Source organism: Canis aureus, unplaced genomic scaffold, assembly GCF_053574225.1.
Source record: "Canis aureus isolate CA01 unplaced genomic scaffold, VMU_Caureus_v.1.0 NW_027326411.1_RagTag, whole genome shotgun sequence".
In the NCBI taxonomy this organism is placed as follows: Eukaryota; Metazoa; Chordata; class Mammalia; order Carnivora; family Canidae; genus Canis; species Canis aureus.
In genome coordinates this window covers 442,138-457,571 of record NW_027554412.1, presented here as the reverse complement: position 1 = coordinate 457,571, position 15,434 = coordinate 442,138, and the positions used below count along the sequence as shown (strand labels likewise).

The 15,434-nt window shown below is 41.8% G+C and overlaps 1 pseudogene; it reads right to left on the bottom strand.

Annotated features, from left to right (window-relative positions):
- Window positions 1–494: 494 nt before the first annotated feature.
- LOC144309458 (DNA (cytosine-5)-methyltransferase 3A pseudogene) lies at window positions 495–5,589 on the bottom strand (annotated as a pseudogene).
- Window positions 5,590–15,434: the final 9,845 nt, after the last annotated feature.

The window sequence follows — 15,434 nt, the reverse complement described above, 5'->3', positions numbered from 1 at the left end:
CATGTTTACGGACAAGAATATATAATATGATCAAGATGTCAATTCTTCCCAACTTGGTTTATATATACAACACAACCCCAACCCAAATCCTAGCAAGTTATCACATATATATGACAAACTCATTCTCAATTTTACATGAATAGGCAAAAAAAAAAAAAAACAGAACAGCTGACACAATATTGAGAAATACAAAGTCAAAGGACTGACACCAACCAATTTCAAGATTTCCTATAAAGCTTCAGTAATAAAGACACAGCAGTATTGGTCAAAGAACAGAAAAACAGGGATCCCTGGGTGGTGCAGCAGTTTAGCGCCTGCCTTTGGCCCAGGGCGCGATCCTGGAGACCCGGGATCAAATCCCACGTCGGGCTCCCGGTGCATGGAGCCTGCTTCTCCCTCTGCCTGTGTCTCTGCCTCTCTCTCTCTGCGTGTGTGTGACTATCATAAATAAATAAAAATTTACAAAAAAAAAAAAGAACAGAAAAACAGATCTGTAGAACATAACAGAGCTCAGAATAAAACCCACACGAATACAATCAACTGGTCTTTGGCAGAGGAGCAAAGACGATTCAGTGAAGAAAGGCCAGTCTTTTCAAATACTGATGCTAGACAACTGGATATTCACATGCAGAAAATCTTTGAATCTAGGCATAGAACTTATCCCTGTTCACAAAAATGAACTCAAATTAGATCACAGAACTAAATATAAAGACAAATCTGCACAATTCCTGGGTGACTTTGAGCATGGCAAGGAGTTTTTCCATGCAACTCCAAAAGCCCAACGTATGAAAGAGAAATTGCAAGGTTGGACATTATTAAAATTAAGAACTTCTGTTCTGTGAAAGAAACCGTTCAGAGAATGAAGAAACAAGCCACAGACTGGAAAAAAAATATTTGCAGAACACGTATCTAATAAACGACACGTATCCACAAAAGACAACTGTTAAAACTCAATGATAAGGGAAAAACACAACTCCCTTAAAAATAGGCAAAAAATGGAAAAGACACTTCTGTAAATCTAAGACTGTTCTAAAAAGAAGTCTACTATTTCAAAGGTATCTAATGAGAAAACTGTCCAAAGAATCCAAAAAGACGTTTCTGCAAAGATGATACAAAAATAGCCAATAAACACACAAAAAGATAATGAACTTCATCAGTCATCAAGGAAACGTAAACCACAGCAACAAGGAGGTATCATGTCCCACCTTCTTCTAGAAAGGTGAGAACAAAAAAGTCAAACAAAAGCAAGTGTTAGCTAAAACAAGTGTTGGTGGGGCACTTCAGCGGCTCAGTTGGTTACACAGCCGACTCTTGATTTTGACTCAAGTCATGATACCAGGGTCGTGTGAGATTGAGCCCCAAATCAGGGTCTGTGTTCACAAGGAGTCAGCTTGAGATTTCCTCTCTGCCCCTCTCCCTCACCACTGCCCACCTCCCTGCTCGCTCTCTTGCTCTCTCTCTCAAATAAATAAAATCTTTTTTTAAAAAATAGGGTTAAAAAAAAATAATAATAAAAAATAAAAAATAAATAAATAAAAAAAATAAAAAATAGGGTTGACAAGCATACAGAAATCAGAAGCCTCACACACTGCTGGTGAGAATACAAAACAGTGGAGCCACCTTGGGAAACTGCTGGTTCTTCTAAGTGTTAAACACAGACTTAGCACTTAACCCAGCAATTCCGCTCCTACATACATGGCCCCCAGAAATGAAAATATGTCCACATAAATACCTGTATGTGAAGGTTCCTTTTTTTTTTTTTTCATTTTGTATTTTTTTTTTTCTCCAGGTGGGGTTTTTAACGGTCACTTTCCCACACTCTGGATAATTTCTGATCCCACCACAAGGAGCCCTTGAATTGGCTAATGTGAGAAACTGGGAATGAAGACCCCTTTTAACTGCCATCTTGCCGAGGGAGTCTCCTTTTTTTTGGAAAAAAAAATCGAAAGGTTATTGCGTGAGCCTGGATGAATCCCACTCTCAACCCTCCACGGTCCGACCCACCCCATCTCACCTCATACCCGTTTTTGGCAGGGAGAAGCAGGAGTACGTGGTCCCGAATTCTCCTCCTTCACCTTGTTAAACACTAGAGGGAAAGCCCGCCATGAATGGCAACGATTCACCTTCAAGCTGCCTCCCTTCATCCAACGTTAAAACCCTTTGCACATAAGGCAACGTGGAAGCTGATGTTTTTACTCACCTCGCTGTTTTAAAGCACCATTATGAAGTCAGGTTGTACAGTAATTAACAGTACCTTTTATATATATCTCATATCTGTCATTTATATATATATACACACACACACACACAAACTGGAAGAGGTAACAGCAGCTTATAGAAATGGATCTTCTTCAAGGTTTCCTGTGTGGTAAGCACCTGAAATACTGCATAAAAGGGTCTTGTGTGATGTGTCTCCCTGCTGCTCATTGGGCTCTGTTCTGCATGACCAGGAATGGTGCTGGCAAGAGAGCTCAGCGGCTGGAAGGAAAGTCTGCTGCTGAGCGTCACTATTTTCCACCCCCTGCTTGTGCTCCTATCTGATCAGGCTAGAGAAGACAACAAAACATACATAGTTAGAAAAAACTCCAATATATAGATTTCTGTAGAATTTCCTTTTTTTTCCCTCCTGTCCTTCCTCTGCAAGGTATTGTTGCTATGTCCTGTTACTGGTTTTTGCTGCAATAAACCCTCTTTGTTTCAATCACAGCAAGAAACAAAAATCCAAACAGAAACCCCTCTGAAAAGAGTAGAAAACAAAAGGTTTTACCTACAAAAAGGGGAGGGGGAGACAGGAGGGACCTTGGTTTTGTTTTTAAAAAGGACTGAAGATTAACATTGAAAAATCAGGAGATGATGTGCAACCCTTTGTGCAAGGCAAAGCCCTCTGGTACTTCCGCCTCTGGTTTTGTTTTAAATTTCCTTTTTCTCTTCTGCGTGCGGATACTTCTCTCCATCTTCATGTTGTCAGTGTTTTGCTGTGTTTTGTGTTTTCTTGTTTAACTTTGTGTCACTACCTCAGTCTGCCCTCATGTCCCTTACACACAAACAAAACATTCCTTCAGCAGAGCGAAGAGGTGGCGGATGACCGGCACGCTCCACGACCGGCCCAGCAGTCTCTGCGTCGCCAAGTGGCTCATGTTGGAGACATCAGTATAGTGGACAGGGAAGCCAAACACCCTTTCCATTTTAGTGCACCGTAAGATGTCCTCTTTCTCATTCATGAAGACGGGGACATGCTGGTCTTTGCCCTGCTTTATGGAGTTCGACCTAGTAGTAATGGTCCTCACTTTGCTGAACTTGGCTATCCAGCCGTGCTCCAGACACTCCTGCAGCTCCAGCTTATCATTCACAGTGGATGCCAATGGCCTCCTGTTCATACCAGGAAGGTTCCCCCAGAAGTAGTGGGCCCTGTGTGCAGCTGACACTTCTTTGGCATTAATCATCATAGGGTTGGACTCGAGAATTCGCGAGATGTCCCTCTTGTCACTAATGCCCATGGCCACCACATTCTCAAAGAGCCGGAAGAAGGGGCGGTCATCTCCCTCCTTGGGCCGCGCATCATGCAGCAGGTGGTAGAACTCAAAGAAGAGCCGGCCAGTGCCCTCGTAGAGTCCTTTATGGGCAGGATTGATGATGGAGAGACCATTGCAAGGACTGCCCCCAATCACCAGATCCAATGGGCCCCACTCCTGGATATGCTTCTGCGTGACGCTGCAGACGTCCCCAACATACATGATCTTCCCCACCGTGATGGAGTCCTTGCACACCTCGGAGGCGATGTAGCAGTCCACCTGAATCCCCAAATCCTTCAGCACCAGAAGCCCTGTAGCAATTCCATCAAATAGAGACAGCACCCGGATGGGCTTCCTCTTCTCAGCTGGGACAGGCAGGTAAACCTTCATAGGGTCAAATTCCTGGTCGTGGCTGTTGGTGAAGAACATCTGGAGCCATGAGGGCCAGTCGTCCCGCTGCCGCAGTAGCCCGTAAGTGCCCTTGTGCCCACACATGTAGCAGTTCCGGGGGTCCTCCTTGATGGCTGCCAGGTGGCCCCCAGCCCCAATAAGAGATCCACACCCTCCACACAAAAACACCTGCAGCAGTTATTGTTCCCACACATGAGCACCTTGCCCCCCACCCCCCACAGCAAATGGTGTGGTAGGACTGGTAGCTGTCATCATCATGGTGATACGTATGCACACTCCAGGAAGCAGTTCTTACAGTTTTGGCACATTTCTCCAACAAAGAGAGGGTGTTCCAGGGTAACGTTGAGGCTCCCACAAGAGATGCAAATGTCCTCGATGTTCTGGCACTTCTGCCGCACTTTGTACACCAGCTGCTCTCTTGTGCGTTCATCAATGATCTTAGGCTTCTCAGTCGTACTCTTTCGGGGCTTTTTGGCTGGGGGGGGTGGTGCATAGGCAGCTGCCTCAGGTTCGACCCACATGTCTGTGTAAACTTCTTTGTAGGGGTTCTTCTCTTCTTTGGGTGGCTTCAGGCCCTTGGGGCCAGAAGGCTGGAACCCTCCGAGAGACCACTCGATCATCTGTTTGTTCTGCACCTCCACGGACTTGGCAGTGTCGCTCTCATCGCTGTCGTGGCACGCTGGGAACAACTTCCCCGCATGGCTACAGGCCACCTGCAGGACTTCATAGATGGCTTTGCGGTACATGGGCTGCTTGTTGTATGTGGCCTGGTGGAAAGCACTGCAGAAGGAGCTCAGCGGCATCAACTTCTCAACACACACCATCAAGAACTTGCCATCTCCAAACCACATGACCCAGCGGGTGCCTTCAGCTCCTCAGCTCCGGCCTGTCATCCACCAAGACACAATGCGGCCTGGCCACCAGGAGAAGCCCCGACGTTTCCCCCACACCAGCTCCCCAGTGCCAAAGCCCCGGCCGTCCTCGTAGGCCAGCTCATCATTGGCTGCTTTGGTGGTGTTCTTGTCCCCAGCATCTGCCCCCACGGGCTCAGGTGTGGTGGCCACAGTGGGGGATGCAGGGTTGGTGGGCTGCTGCATTGCAGGAGGACTGGCCTCCTCCACCTTCTGAGACTAGCCAGACCCCTGGTTTTCTTCCACAGCATTCATTACTGCGATCACCTTGGCTTTTCTTCTCAGCCCATAAGGCCACGTGCAGCCCCTCTATGTAAAGATTCTTAGCAGCATTATTCATCATAGGCAATAGGTAGAAATGACCCAAATGTCCAAAGCTGGATAAAGAGGTTAACAAAGCTGGTATATCCATAAATACTACTGGGCCATAGAAAGGTATGAAGTATTGCTACATATTATCATGTGGATTAAGCTAAGTGACAGGAGCCGATGGCAAACAAATCTACCCACCATATGATTCCATTTACATGAATTGTCCAAAACAGGTAAATAGAAACAGAAAGTAGATTAGTGGTTGCATAGGGCTGGAGTGAGGAAGGGTCAGAGGATGAAGGATTAGCGGTAGACAGCTACATGAGACAGGGGTTTGTTGGGAGGAGATGAAATTATTCTAGAATCGTGGAGGTGGCTGCATCACTTTGTGCGTACACTTCACATCCTTGCACATATACTTGAGATGGGTAAACTGTCTGATATATGTCTCAATAAAGTGGTTACAAAGAGTTACTATCTAAATGTTGATGACACCCCAATCAGAGTTGCGAGATTTCACAAAAGGAAATATAAAAAGACAGCACAGTTCATACGTCCACTAAAAAAATAAATAAATAAATTACTGTTTCTCTTAAGTTCAAATTAAACTGGATGCCTTGTATTTTATCTGGCAACCCGACTCCCAAGTCTATTACCTACAACCTAGAACTTACTAATTATCCTCAAGATCCACGTATCCAACTACACAGTAGGAAGTTCTACTTGGTTAACTGCCAAATAGCAAATGAACATAAAACTAAAATCACCTTTCTTATGAGAAGATATTCAATTATGTCAGAAATGGTAGGTCAGGGCTTGTGCAGGTCTCTGGAGCCCTCTCTCAACCCCCGATGGCCTGGCATCAACAATCTGGTGGTTGGATTAGTGGATGTGGTGTCTAGGAGCTGAGGTTTAACCAACACGGGGGAGGAGTTTCAATATGTTGAGAAACATCACCCTGATGGTGAGGGCAGGCTGAGCATCCAACTCCCTTTCTCAAAACAAAAATCACTTTCCTTCCCTCACCCATGGGTTCATTGCCATTGTCTTGACCTGGAAATCTCCAGGCCCATCCCATCTCTGTAGCAACTAAATTTTACTTCTGAAAAAAAAAAACCAGTCTGATATCATCATTCTGCTGCTTTAACCCTTTCAATATACTGGCTCCTACCATGGTCAAATAAAGTCAAAGCCAATTAAGAAGAGGTCTCTACCTGGGCCCCTGGGTGGCTCAGTTGGTTACACCCCGACTCCTGGTTTGGGCTCAGGTCCTGATCTCAGGGTCGGGACCCCGGATCCTTCACAGGGCTCCACACTCTGTGGGGAGTCTGCTAAAATTTCTCTCTCCATCTCCCTCTGCACATTCTAGCACTTGTGCGCATTCTCGCATACGTGCACATGTGGCTCGCTTTCTCTCTCTTGCTTGTTGACATACTTGAAAGTGAACAGAATGGGTCAAAAGACACACGTGAAGTTTGCGTGTGATAGAGGCTGGGAGTGGGGGGCAGCTAGTAAGAAACATAGAATGGACTAGAGGGGCACAGTAAACATTAAAAGCACATTTTACAGCAATTACAGGAAGATCCTTGTAATAGTACACATGCTACTGTGCCACTTAAATGCTAGCAACATCAATTTGTTTACTCATTGCTTTTCTAAAACCAGGATATCAGTGACTATGCTTCCTCGCCACTTACTAGTCACATTTACTTTGAAAAACCACCAAGCTTAAAACTCAAGAGCTAGTGTAACTAAGACTTTGAAAAAAAATTAGTGTCCTTTTCTTAGTAGAAATAACAACCACCTATCACTACTTTTTGGTCTTTCACGTGCTATAATTTAATACTAAATGCCTGCTTGTATTTGCCTAACCTATGTAACTATCAAAGAAAGAAGATCTTCACTATTGTATTTGAAACTCACAAACCACCTTGTTAACATTATAACATTATAATTTCCATTTTATAGGAAGGAAACAGTGGCCACATTACAACTAAATAGAGACACACATGCATGCATTGTTTTGGGCATGTCTGTTTAATGGTTAAGGGGTGCTGATGAACACAACGATACACAAAGGTACCGTGGCAATTCCATAAAAACTAAATCAAGCACTCTAGTCTTTACATGTATTGTTAGGAAAAATGCCACATCTCAACTTTTTCATTTCTTGAGAGTTGCTACTGCTTGAGGCAGGCAAATTTCAGCCAATTTGATGGAAAAAAATGGACTAAGATTTCTTCTAGCCTGTGAAGCAAAAGCACATTGCAAGTGGCTGATTTTCAAATACTATACATCAGTAACATCCTTCTCTCGTGACAGACAACCATAGCAAATTCACCTGAGTTTGGTTTTGGTGCAGATAGAGCTAAGGCACCACAGGTATCAATTTCCTACAGACTCAGGTAAGACTCACATCTTTTTTTTCAGCATCCGGAGGACAGACCCGGCACTTGCTGCCTCGGGCGACGTGGCCGGAGGCTCTCGAGCTGTCCAGGGACCGTCTGTCCGCCGCTGGCGCTGCCCTAAACACGAGCCGCTTCCGCCTGGGCCCCTGGGCCCTCGCCGCTGCCCCGCGGGAGCCGGACGCCGCCCCCTCCTCAGGCCCCGCAGCTCCTCCAGCCCGCCCGTCTCCGGCACAGCCCGCGCGGCACCCACGTCCCGGGAGTGCAGGGTCCGGGAAGCACCGCCGGCGAGGCACCCAGGCGCCGCGAGGGACGAGGCCGCCGCGCAGCCCGCGACCGGTCGCCCCGGCAGCTCGGCCCCCGCGGCTCGCACCTTCCTCAGCGCTGACATCCTCGGGCGCTCGCGGTTCAGCAGGCGCAGGGCGACATGCTTTGTGGCCCGTCTGTCCGCAGGGTCGGCTGGCCGTCAGTCCGGGGGACCGCGCTCGAGCCCAGTGCACGCTGGGAGCCCCTCGCTGGCGCCTGCGCACTGGGGCCTCACGGGGTAAACAACCCCCACTGAGCCCTGCACCAGGCAGGGGGTTGAGCAGCTCCCCCAAGTGCTAACAACTGAAAATCAGCACAATAGACTCTCCCCCAGAAGACCAGCGAGAAGGACAGGGGAAAAACAAGTTATTGACCAAGCAGCACTGGAAAGTTCCAGGGTAAGACAAGGGACTTGCAGGATACAGAATCAGACGATATTCCCCCTTGTTTTGTTGTTGTTGTTGTTGTTGTTGTTATTTTTTATTTCTGTTTGCTTCCCCCACCCCTTTTTTCCTTTCTTTTTTTTCTTTTTCTTCTCTTTTTCTTCCTTTTTTCTTCCTTTTTTCTTTCTTCTTTTTTCTTTTCTTTCCGTCTTTCTCTCCTCTCTTTTTCTCCTTTTCCCAATACAACATGTTTTTGGGCACTCTGCACTGAGAAAAATGACTAGAAGGAAAACCTCACCTCAAAAGAACGAATCAGAAACATCCTCTCTCCCATAGAGTTACAAAATCTGGATTACAATTCAATGTCAGAAAGCCAATTCAGAAGCATTATTATAAAGCTACTGGTGGCTCTAGAAAAAAGCAAAAAGGACTCAAGAGACTTCATGACTGCAGAATTTAGAGCTAATCAGGCAGAAATTAAAAATCAATTGAATGAGACACAATCCAAACTAGAAGTTCTAATGATGAGGGTTAACAAGGTAGAAGAACGAGTGAGTGACATAGAAGACAAGTTGATGGCAAAGAGGGAAATGAGGAAAAAAGAGACAAACAAGTAAAGGACCATGAGGATAGATTAAGGGAAATAAATGACAGCCTGAGGAAGAAAAACCTACGTTTCATTGGGGTTCCAGAGGGCGCCAAATGTGACAGAGGCCCAGAATATGTATTTGAACAAATCATATCTGAAAACTTTGCTAATCAGGGAAGGGAAACAGGCATTCATATCCAGGAAATAGAGAGATTCCACCCCCTGAAATGAATAAAAACTGTTCAACACCTCGACATTTAATGGTGAAGCTTGCAAATTCCAAAGATAAAGAGAAGATCCTTAAAGCAGCAAGAGACAAGAAATCCCTGACTTTTATGGGGAGGAGTATTAGAGTAACTGCAGACCTCTCCACAGAGACCTGGCAAGCCAGAAAGGGCTGGCAGGATATAGTCAGGGTCCTAAATGAGAAACACATGCAACCGAGAATACTTTATCCAGCAAGGATCTCAATCAGAATGGAAGGAGAAAGAAAGAGCTTACAAGACAGGCAGGAACTGAAAGAATATGTGACCTCCAAACCAGCTCTGCAAGAAATTTTAAGGGGGACTCTCAAAATTCCCCTTTAAGAAGAAGTCCACTGGAACAATCCACAAAAACAGGGACTGAATAAGTATCATGATGACACTAAACTCATATCTTTCAATAGTAACTCTGAACGTGAACGGGCTTAATGACCCCATCAAAAGGCGCAGGGTTTCAGACTGGATAAAAAAGCAGGACCCGTCTATTTGCTGTCTACAAGAGACTCATTTTAGACAGAAGGACACCTACAGCCTGAAAATAAAAGGTTGGAGAACCATTTACCATTCGAATGGTCCTCAAAAGAAAGCAGGGGTAGCCATCCTTATATCCGATAAACTAAAACGTACCCCGAAGACCGCAGTGAGAGATGAAGAGGGACACTATATCATAATTAAAGGATCTATCCAACAAGAGGACTTAACAATCCTCAATATATATGCCGCGAATGTGGAGGCTGCCAAATATATCAATCAATTAATAACCAAAGTGAAGACGTACTTAGATAATAATACACTTATACTTTGTGACTTCAATCTAGCGCTTTCTACACTTGATAGTTTCCTAAACACAACATCTCCAAAGAAACGAGAGCTTTAAATGATACACTGGACCAGATGGATTTCACAGATATCTACAGAACTTTACATCCAAACTCAACTGAAAATACATTCTTCTCAAGTGCACATGGAACTTTCTCCAGAATAGACCACATACTGGGTCACAAATTGGATCTGAGCCGATACCCAAAGATTGGGATCGTCCCCTGCATATTCTCAGACCATGATGCCTTGAAATTAGAACTAAATCACAACAAGAAGTTTGGAAAGACTTCAAACACGTGGAGGTTAAGGACCATCCTGCTAAAAGATGAAAGGGTCAACCAGGAAATTAAGGAGAAATTAAAAAGATTCATGGAAACTAATGAGAATGAATATACTACCATTTAAAACCTTTGGGATACACCAAAAGCAGTCCTGAGGGGGAAATACATCACAATACTAGCAGCCATCCAAAAGCTGGAAAGAACTCAAATACAAAAGCTAACCTTACACCTAAAGGACCTAGAGAAAAAAAAAAAAAAAACAGCAAATAGATCCTACACCCAGCAGAAGAGAGTTAATAAAGATTCGAGCAGAACTCAATGAAATCGAGACCAGAAGAACTGTGGAACAGATCAAACAAAACCAGGAGTTGGTTCTTTGAAAGAATTAATAACATTAATTAATTAGAGGTATTGAATAATATAAATGGTGAAGTAACCTCGTACTTGGAATTTAAAAAATTCTATCAGATGGTAGCGTGGAAAATACAGAAAGGAAAGAACAACTAGAAGGCTATAAAAGTGTAGGTTGAATCCAACAGATTTTGCCTTGGATATTTGGGTGATCATCCTACCTTAATCAGATTTGAAAGGTCTTTGAGACTGATTATTTCTTACCCCTTCTTGAAACATTGTGGGTAGTACATTTCCAAAGAAATTCAAAACATAAATGATAGATAGCATTTTCATGAAGATAAATTTAGAATAATTTTAAATACTGTAACAGAGTCTAGGTAGGAAAACAAAACATGTTAGTTATTTTAGCACAGAAAATTTGACAACACAGAAAATTTTACATGCAGGATTGGTTAAGCACATACTGCCTGTTATTGAGGAGTGGAGAAACCAAAAAGGAACACTGAGGTAACACACATACAGTATATATATATTTACCCTGAGAGCTGAAGTATGGTAGGAAGAGGATGTAGTTATTAGAACCTAATGGCTTAAAGGAGGGGCCCTGCAGAACTGGTGATATAGTACCTGCAAGCGGTGTGATGAAGCTGGTTCTGGCTTGGGTCAGATAACAGAGAACTGGAAACTGGAGCTGTGGCTGCTAGGTGTCTCCTTGTCCTGCCTCTCAGTGTGAATTCCAGTGCCTCCTATGGGCAGAATCTAACAGGAAGCTAGCTGACTAAACAGCATTATTTGCAGTATCCCAGTCCTAGTAGCATCACAGTAGAGAAGGGGGTGGTGTTGAGGCTGAGACAGCAGCTTAGTAAACCTTAATAGTTGTTGTCATCAAACTACTTGTAATGAGTTATTTCCAATAAAGTATATATTCAGGATTTTAGAATGAATCTAATTTCGTGGAAAGTGGCCTTGTTAATTTGCAAAGTAACAAACTCTAAAGTGCCATTTATCATTACAATTTCAATTTGGTAGTTCTTTGCTGATAGTTACAGTGGCAGGCCACTTGGACATTGTTTTGGCTTTTTAAAAAATCATAATTCAGAGAAAACTAATTCTGCTTGTTTTGATTTCTAAGACATGGGCTAAATGTAGTGAAATCAGAAAGAATAAATAATGGGCATGTAAGCTTGATGGACCCAAATCATAAACGGTGTCAGGGGATTTCATTTTATGGGTGGAAGCTGAAGACTGTTACCTGAATGGATTAAGTGTTACGTGTTTTCAGAATCAGGATTTCCCTTTCTATAAATTTCAAGTATAGGTATATAATCTCCGAGTAATGGTCTTTTTCATTATAATGCACCCAGTGCTGTGAGCATAACACCTAAATTATTTATAAATTACAAATTTAATCTTATCTGAGATGTTAGCTTTTGAATCTTTCTGCAGGTTACTGTAAACTCACTTTGTCTTTAAATCACTTTTAATGGAAGTTTTTGAGTAAAAATTTTAAAACATAAAATTAGTTTTTATCTAATATTTTCATAATGAAAGAATAAAATAACAGATGAATAACGTAGGTCAAGACATTATTTTAACCTAGGTTTAAGAAGTTATGGAATAACTTTTTTTTAAAAATAGTTCTTTTTTCTCTTTGAAGTTTTCAGACTTTAAATCCAACTTTGAAAATCAGTAACAATATTATCTAGTTATCTACATAGACATTTGGTTGTATGAATGATTTATATGTATCAAACGTTGATGATGGTCTAGTAGAAGTTAACCTTATTTTTTCAGTATTAGATTAAGATACTCACATGTAGTTCCCTAAGTCCTGTGATGAACATTTATTGTGATTTAACATAGAACCTAGCCTATGATAAACTATTTAGGAAAAACTTTTTTGAATGTCTCTTCCTTCCTAATATAAATCATAATAAGACTTACAGATCACATGTAGCTTGTTATAGATTAGTTATGCATATTTGTGATTTTTAAGACGCCTCCGAATTGCTTCATTTAGAAAAAAAATTATTCACATTTAAAGAGTTAATTGATATCTTCCCTTCTACATATCTACCAATTTTGATTTGCTGGGAAGTTCTTTAAATTCAATCACAGATGACTTTGCATTTATATTCCAGCACCACTTGTTATCCCTTAAATATCTTCTGCATTTTTTGGAGCTTTTCAAATTGAGGCTCTCAAGATCTACTTTCTGTAACCAGTCTTTGCCTGAAGATATTCTACTTAATTTTTTAAAATATATAAATTTATCAGAAAACTCTTAGGCCCCATGAATTTCTTTGTTATAGTAAATGCCTTTCCTTGATGTTGTAGATGTTATTCAGTGAACCATTCCTTATTAACAATTCATCAGTTAATTTCTAGGATTAACTATTTTTTTTTCCATCTTTTCACTTGGGGAAGAAGTAGTAGGATTCTGTATTTTAAGGGAGAGTGCAGAAAGGGATATACACTTTTTTAAGAGGAGAAAAACATGGTTAAAAGACATTTTGAATTGAAGGAGAGCAGATGGGTGCCTCTTTATTTGTTTAGTACATTCTTTCAGAGCAGTCCTTTTCATCCCTTTTGGTCTCAAGACCTCTGTCTCTACAGTCATGAAAACTGAGAGCTGTTGTTTATCTTCTACCAATATTTACCATATTAAAAATTAAAGCTTGATAAATGAGTCACTTGGGTGACTCAATCAAACATCTGCCGTAGGCTCAGGTCAGGATCCTAGGGTCCTGGCATAGAGCTCAATGTCATACTATTCAGTGGGGAGCCTGCTTCTCCCGCCGCTCCTCACCCTTGCCTAAGAGTGCCTGCCATGTCCCCCAACTCAAAATCTTTATTTAAAAAACTTGATAACTATGAAAAATAATTCTAAAATCAGTTGATTGTAAACCCTTTAATGTTAGCTTATGTAATGTTTTTATGAAAAATAATTATAAAATTAAAAAAATAGATCTTGAGTATCTCTTTAATGCCTCTCTTAAGAGGAAACTTCAGATGTGCTCTGCATTCAATCTTCCATGATAACATACTTTTCTACAGCATCTGGGAAAACTCCACTGTTTTTGTGGTAGAATGAGGAAGAAAAAGACCATCATATTAGTGTTATTATGAAAATAGTTTTGATCTTTTGAAATGATTTTGGGGTCCCTCAAGGGTTCCTGGACAACACAAGGAAAACTCCTGCCTTAGTATATCAAGCCTAAGCCAGCAAATTTGAAGTGTTTGCAGACCTTTTTGAAGTTTAGTTCTTCGCTTGTTGGTTTTTTTTTTAATTTTTTAATTTTATTTATTTATTCATGAGACACACGGGGGGGAGGGGCAAAGACACAGGCAGAGGGAGAAGTAAGATCACGCCCTGGACCGAAGGCAGGTGTTAAACCGCTGAGCCACCCAGGGGATCCCTAGTTCTTGGTTTTAGATACTCTTTTTTTTTTTTAATCAAATTTAACAACTTTAAGATCTAATGTTTAATATGGTGATGGTAACTGGTAACACTATATTGTGTAATTGAAATTTGCTGAGATGAAGACTTAAATGTTTTCATAAAATCTGTTAGGTGATGATGTGTTAATGAACCAGATGGGTGGAATCCTTTCACAGTGTCAAATCATCACAGCATACACTAAATATCTTCCAGTTTTGTCAATCATACTTCAATAAGGTTGAAAATACACAATGAAGAAAAGCATTGTAACACCTATTGCACAACAGTATTTAAATATTTCCCATTACTAAAAGGTTTCCCCCCCACAACCTTTTTTTTTTTTTTTGAGTATGGAAGTGGGGTGGAGAAGATAAACTAGAGTTATTAGTATGTTGTTGTAATGCTGTACGCTGAAACACATTTTGTTAAGTAAGACATTAAGTTATACTGAGCTAAGATTTGGTGGGCAGAATCCACACAGTGTCATAGACTCCTATTCTTCAAGGTTCTGGCCTGTAAACTTTTAACTGTCCTGGAGTTAACCTGGGTGTAAATTAACTGTCATTAAATAATATACCATTTACTTGAGCTGGAAAAAAAAATACCCTTTTTTCTTAAAGTGAGACTTTGACAAGGAAAAAAGTATGTTGATATAATTTTTTTTTTTTGATGCATGCTCCTTATCCCCTGCAGAACAGGTAACAATTCACAAAGCCATCGCTTTGAAGAGCAGTGGTGTAGATCACTCTGCCCTGCTCTGATGTCCTCTCATCCACCTGTCTCAAATCTTATCTACCTCTCCAACCAGACTAGTTATCATAATCAATCTCATGTAACCACCTTCCAAGCAACCCAAATCTTCCAGATACATGCATAGAAGTATTCAGTTTGGGGCAGCCCAGGTGGCTCAGCGGTTTAGCGCCACTTTCAGTCCAGGGCCTGATCCTGGAGACCCGGGATCGAGTTCCACGTTGGCTCCCTGCATGGAGCCTGCTTCTCCTTCTGCCTATGTCTCTGCCTCTCTCTCTCTCTCTCTCTCTCATAAGTAAATAAAATCTTTAAAAAAAGTATTCAGTTTGTATAATAATTTAGGTACAGGGAGTAGTAAGTGGTGAAAAAGCTTTTAGAACTTGGCCTTCTGTGATTGGGTTTCTGCAACTTGGTTGTAGCCTACCTTTGGAAACTAGAAGGATTGAGAATTAACTTTCTGTATGAGAGGTTTGGAGGCACAGGGCTGATTGCCAATAGCTTCATTATTTTGAGGCATAATCCCAAGAGCATAAGTGTGACAGAATCTGCAATATTTTTTCATCTCTTAAAATTATTGCAGCATTTTGAGAATTGGTATTGATTTGGTGGCAATAATGGGCATCCTGAAACTTAAGTTTTTATCCTTTTTTCTGTCACCAATTAGTTTTATGGCGTATGGATAACTCTTACGAC